The sequence below is a fragment of the Tupaia chinensis genome, unplaced genomic scaffold (assembly GCF_000334495.1).
Source record: "Tupaia chinensis unplaced genomic scaffold, TupChi_1.0 Scaffold000608_1, whole genome shotgun sequence".
Lineage (NCBI taxonomy): Eukaryota > Metazoa > Chordata > Mammalia > Scandentia > Tupaiidae > Tupaia > Tupaia belangeri.
The window spans coordinates 51,387-58,281 of NW_006160127.1; positions in this window are offsets into that span (position 1 = coordinate 51,387).

Sequence of the window (6,895 nt, forward strand, 5' to 3'; positions counted from 1 at the left end):
GACTACGTGGGAGTCCAGCGACATAGCCATTATGCTAACTGCTGGTCCCGACTGGTGTCCTTTTTAAGAAAACAGTTGGCTATATGTTTGCGGATTTATTTCTGGGGTTTATATTTGTTCCAATTGTCCACTTGTTTGTTTTTATGCCAATACCATGCTGTTTTGATTATCAGAGCTTCATAATATATTTTGGAGTCAGGTAATTTATTTCTGGTGTCTCTATTCTGTTCCATTTGTCCACCTGTCTGTTTCTGTGCCAATACCATACTGTTTTGATTATTACAACTTTATCCTATATTTTGAAGTCAGGGAGTGAGATGTCTTCTACTCCACTCTTCTTGAGCAGAATTGCTTTGACAATACAGTGTCTTTAATGATTCTAGACAAATTGTATGTGTGTTTTTTTTTTTAAATCTCTGTAGAATATCTCTGGTATTTTGATAATGGTTGCATTAAATTTCTAGATTAATTTGGGTAGGATTGACATTTTGATTATATCAATTCTTCCACTCCAGGAACATGGTATTCTATTTTTCCACTTTTTATGTCATTTTCAAATTAATTTTTAAGTTTTTTATAGTTTTCCTTGTAGAGGTCTTTGACTTCATTGGTTAGGTTTATTCCTAGGTATCTTACGCTTTTTTGCAGTTCTTGTAAGCGAAATAACTTTTTAAAGTCCACCTCAGTCTGCTTCTTTTCATGTGTAGAAGTGCTACAGACTTTTGCATGTTGATTTTGTATTCAGCCAGTTCACTGCATTCAATTATTATATCTAGGAGGTTTTATTTTTTTTTCTTTTCCCTGTGTATGCGGATTCTTTTAGATTTTCTATGTATTTAATCATGTCATATGCAAGTAGAGATAATTTACCATCTTTCCCTATCTCAGTGCCTTTTATTGTAGTTATTTGTCTGATTTTATTGGCTTGGACTCACATGAAAAGGGAGTGGAGAAAGTGGGCAGCTTTGTTTTGTTCCAGGTTTTAGGTGGAAAACTTCATCTTTTTCCCCATTCAGTGTGATGTTAGCTATCAGTTTTTCAAATATTGTTTTTATTGTGTTGAGAAATGTTATTTCTATGTTGATTTTGCTGAGTTTATTAATCACGAAGGATGTGTTTTATCAAATGCTTTTTCTGCATTGATTGATATTATCATATGTTTTTATCCATTTTCCTGTTAATATGGTGTATTACATTTATAATTTTGTGTATATGGACCATCCTTGGGTTCTCAGAATAAAGCCTACCTAGATGTGGTGTGGTATATAATATTTTTAAGGTGCATTACATATAATTTCTTAGTATGTTGTTGAGAAGTTTTGCATTTATATTAATCAGACCTTTTTTTTGTTACATCTTTGTCTCTTTTGGAGATGAGGTTGATGGAGATTTTTTAAAATTAATTTGGGAAGATTTCTTCCTTTTGGATCTTTAGAAATTATTTGAGTAGAATGGAAGTTATCTCTTCTTTCAAAGTTTTGTACAATTCAGAAGTGAAACCATTGGGACCTGCACTTTTCTTTGTTGGAAGATGATTTATTAATGATTAAACTTTTTGTTAGTAATCCTATTTGAAACATACCCACACATATTTATAGTGAGAGACAGCCCATGTTATCACTTATCTTTTGCAGTATTTCAGCACTTCGCTTAACTCCACTCTAAGCACTGGTATATGATTTTTTAATTCTGTCTTTTTAAATGTATGCTGTTTTGATGTCTTTTCTCATTTCATTTAGTTAAATATATTCCTGATAATCATAATATTAATTTTCCTTACAGAAATATATCATCAAAATAAAGAGATGTTTGAGGTTGCTTCAGTGTTCAAGTTTGCCTGTTTTTCTTTTTCTCCAGCTTTCCTTCAGTTGTCCTAAATATTCCCAACATTATTCTTGTAATATTTTTCTGCAATTCACTATGCAGCATCTGTATGTATATCGTTTAATGTTGTTAATGCTTTTTTTATTTTAAGGCATTGCTTCTCTCAGGTAAGGCTTTAAAGAAGACATGGTCATGCTTAACTACTATAGGGAAAAACAGAAAATAGTTAACAAAAGGCTATCACACTTTCCCTTGGGATGAATTTTACCTGCCAAGGACATTACACTGAGGTATTATTAGCTCTGTGGACTGACATTTAATATTAGTACAATGCTGCTTTGTTGCATCTTCAATCTGACAAAATCTTATGTAGCCATGAAACTGTTCCCAAAAGACAGACTAATTTCTTGAACTTCAAATGTGATTTTAGAGAACTTATAGGGCCTTCTTGCTCAGGAATATCTTGGCATTCCACACTTTTCACAGCAGGTTAAGACTGGATCAGTTTTTTTTTCCCCTTTGGAAAGGTTTGTGCTATAGGGCACGTGCAGTCACCAGAAAGACAGAGAGAGACAGAGGCAGGGGGGAATCCCCCCCCCCCCATGGGACATTGTCATGCCACAATCTCTTCTCCATTCTCCTCTCAGGATCTTGGGCACGCATGCACATGCTCCCGGCCTGAGTTTAAGCCCCCGGTTCTGGTACTCAAACTGCAGTCAACTACATGGGAGTCCAGCATCATAGCCATTACACCAACTGCTGGTCCCGAGACTGGATAACTCTAAAAGGTAGCAGCAGTAGAATTACAGTCTACTTATCATCTGTGTCTTGAGTTTGATATTTTAATGGTGTACCTTTGAAATTTGGATTTTCGTGGCACACTTACAAATCCAATATTGTCATAAAAGTTAGCAATAGCAATGTGATTAAAGTGTGATCCTCGGTCTTGAAAAAGATTAGTGTCTTTGTTTAAGCAGTCAGTGTCAATCTGGAGTTGTGTATTAGAACTTCTCAACTACTACATTTCTTCTAGTGAAGATATTTGGCATATGGAATTCGATCTTTTTATGTACCCTTGTGTTAGATTATTTTCTGTTTTATTGACCTTAGATTTTAGTTTATCGAGCTTTTTCTTTTGAATTTCAGGTTCTCTTTCAAGCAGTTCCATTCTAGATTTCTGGTGTACAAATAGAGCTGTGTTAGGCAGCATCATCAGTTCCTATACTCAGTTCCCATGCTTCACTTATTCTAGCCACATGTCAAGAAGTTAGGCCCTTGATGTGCTGGATATTCTGTCTTACATAATGATCAGGCTAGTTTCAAAGACCGATAAGTTCAAAGGTAGGGGATAGCAACCCTGGTGAAACTGCAGGTGGTTTAGTTGGAGAAATGGTAATTTTAAAAGTGTGCACAATCCTCAGCTGCAACTACTGCATCTCCCTACTTCCTTCTGCCCTCCTACCACATTGTTTTAATGTGGTCCTTAGTTATTCAACACTTACGTTGATTCCCACCAACAGTGTAGGAGAGTTCCCTTTTCTTCACAGCCTCAGCAGTACTTATCATTATTTACTTATATATTTAAAAAATTTTAGACATTCTGACTCAGTTTAAGTGAAATCTCATTGTGGTTTTGATTTTCATTTCTCTTATGTTAAGAAATTTTGAGCATGTTTTCATATACTTTTTGGCTGTTCATTTATCTTCCTTGGACAATTGTCTGTTCAGCTCATTTCCTCATCTTTTAATTGGATTGATGCTTGTTTGGAGGGCTCCCTTTTAACTGCAAACTCCCCAGTACTTGTTCTTTGTATTTTAGATCATAGCTGTTCTGACTGGAGTTATGTATACTTGAGCGTGCTTTGGATTTGCATTTTCCTTATTATAAGTGATGTTAATATTTCTTCATATGCTTTGTGTCCATTCACATGTCTTCAAGAGTTGTCTGGTCAGTCCAGCCGCCCATTGTAAAGTCATATCATTAGTATTTTTGTGAGTGTGCTGCTTTAGTTCTCTGTATATTCTGGTTTCAATGCTGTATCTGAGATATTTTTATAAATAATTTCTACTTTGTTAAATTTTAATTAAACATTAAACTTTTTTATGTTCTGTTGGATTTCATTTGCGAGTGTTTTACTGAGAATTTTTATATCTGTATTTATCAGGGATATTGGTTTGTAGTGTATATTTTGTCATGTCTTTGCTTTTGATATCAAGGTGACAGTGGCTTCAAAAGATGAATTTTGGAGGTTTCCTTCCCATTGGACATTTATGAATAGGTTCATGGGAACTGGTGTTAATTCTCCTTTAAAAGTTTTGTAGAAGTCCAGTCAGGTGACGTGGTGGTTAAGGCCACTGTATATTATATGGCCAACCTGGCAGATTGAGTCCTGGACCCAGTGGCTTTAAAGAAACACCAGTGATGAGTGTGTGCATGTCCAAACTCCTGAAAGAAGAATGGAGCAGAAGGGAAAAATTATTTTTCACATTCTCCTCCTCCTCTTCATCCCCATGTTGTGCAAGCACAGACACCGTATAGCCTAAACAAACAAGCAAATAAATAAATAAGTAAAAGGAAGAAATAAAAATAAAAGACTGAGAATGGGAAAAGGCTTTTGTAGAATTTAGAAATAAAACCATCAGGACCTGGACTTTTCTTTGTTGGGAGACTATTACTGAATTTCATTGCTTCCTTTTTGGTATATTTAGGCTTTCCATTTGATGGTATGATTCAGGTATAATTTTTTTCCTTTAGGGTGCATGTGCATGCTGGAGAAACAGAGAGACAGAAAGTGATAAATAACTGCCCAGAGGTAATGACCACACCACAATTCCTTCTCCTTTATTGTCGGGATTTTGGACACACATGCACACACCTTTGCTGTGAGTTTCAAGGACTTTAGCCACGATCGGCCATGTGAGGGCCCTGTGACATAAGTATTGGCTGTCTGCTGGCTCTGATCCAGGTATATTTATATGTCTAGAGATTAGTTCATTTCATCTAGGTTTTTCAATTTGTTGGTGTATAGTCACTCAAAGCACCTATAATTATCTGTATTTCTGTGCCATCCATGATAATACCACATTTTTCACGTCTTATTTTTTGTGCGTTTTATTTTGCTTTTCTAATTAATTGTTTGGTTTATTTTCTCAAAACCTCAGCTTTTTTGTTAATTTTTTTCGGTCTTTGCTACAGGGGGTGTGTGCACTTTCTGGAAAGAGATGGGGTTGGGGGGTCAGTGAAAAATAACCCCTCTGGGTGGTGACCATACTTCAGTTCCTGCTTTATTTTCCTCTTGAGATTTGGGACATGCACGTATGCACTCAGCAATGCCAGTTCCAGGACTCAAATAGTACATTCAGTCATGTAGGATCCAGCTGCCTTAACCATCATGACACTAATGAACCTTCAGTTGTTCTCTTAGTGTCTGTTTTATTTATGCCTGTTCTAATTTTTTATTTTTGAGAGAGATTTTTTGCTATAGGGCACCTGTGCTTGCCAGAAAGACAGAGAGAGAGAGAGAGAGAGACAGAAAGCAAGAAATCACCCCACAGGGGAGATGGCCACGCTAGAGTCCCTTCTCCTCCATTCTCTCAGGATCTTGGACACATATGCACATACACCTGGTGTGAGTTTAAACCACCGGGTCCGGGACTCAAACCACGTTCGACTACATGGGAGTCCAGCGACATAGGCATTACGCTAACTGCTGGTCCCATGACTGTTCTAACTTTTATTATTTTGTATATACACACACACACACACACACACACACACACACACACACACACATATATATTTTGTATCTTCTACTATTAATACTTTTGGAATATCTTGTTTTCACTTTTCTGGGATAACTCATTTGGTTATTTATCATCTTTTTTAAATGTGTGTGTGTGTGTGTGTGTGTGCGAATTGTTGTAGACTTGTCTCTTAGGAGTGCTTTTGATGTATTTGAAAGCATCTGGAGGGTTGTTATTAAATTATTACTTGTTTCAAGAAATTTTCATTTGTATTCTTCATTTATTCAGTAATTTTGAAGCTACTTGGGGTAAATTATATAATTTTATGTATTTGTGAATTTTTGAAAGTACTTTCTGTTAAGAGTTTAATTTTATCATATATAGTAACAAATAAGTTGCTATATATAATTTCTGTTTTCTTTTTAGTTTTAAAGACTTATTTTGTTCTCTATTATGTGGTCAGTCTTCAGAAATATTCTATGTGTGGCTGAGAAAAATTTGTATTTTGTTTGGAAAAATCTTCTGTAAAATGTTGGTTAGTTTATTTGGATTATTTATGTTCTGTGTCTTTTTTTTCTTTTTGTCTAAATGATCTGTCCAGAGGTGACAGTACAGTGTTGAAGTCCACATGAATTAGCATGTCACAATCAGTCTTTCTTTTCATATCTAGCAATCTTCCTTTCTGATGTTAAATGCATAAAGTTTTATGATTTTTATATCTTCATGGTGAATTAATCTTTTTAATAAACAATGGCCTCTGACTCTTTTTACACTTTTTTTTAAAAAAGGTTTTACAATAGGGTGCATGCATTCTTACCAAAAGGAGAGAGAAGTAAAGTGAAAACTCAACCCCAGAAGGGATGGCATCCCTTCTCCATTCTCCTCTCAGGATGTTTGGTATGCATGCTCATGAACTTGGTATGATTTTCAAGCCTCCAAGTTTGGAACTAAAACTGCACAATCAGAAATTTGGGACTCATCTGCCTTAAGTTACATGTACAAGTTTGTGTATACTTTCTCTCTCTCTCAGATATACACACACACACACACACACACACACATATATATATACTATTAAATTTTAGTTATTATGATTATTTAACTGACTATATGGCACATGCACTCACTGAGCATTGGGGGATGGGTTCCAGAAAGCAAGCCACCAGTTCCTGTTCCAGAACTTGAACCATGGTCAGATATGTAATATTCCAGCATCTTAACCTGCCTGCCAGCTCTCCTACACTCATATTTTTTTAATGTCTCTCTTTAATTTCAGTTGACTAGTACCTTACATATATTGTTAGATATTGTGGTATAATATCTTTAT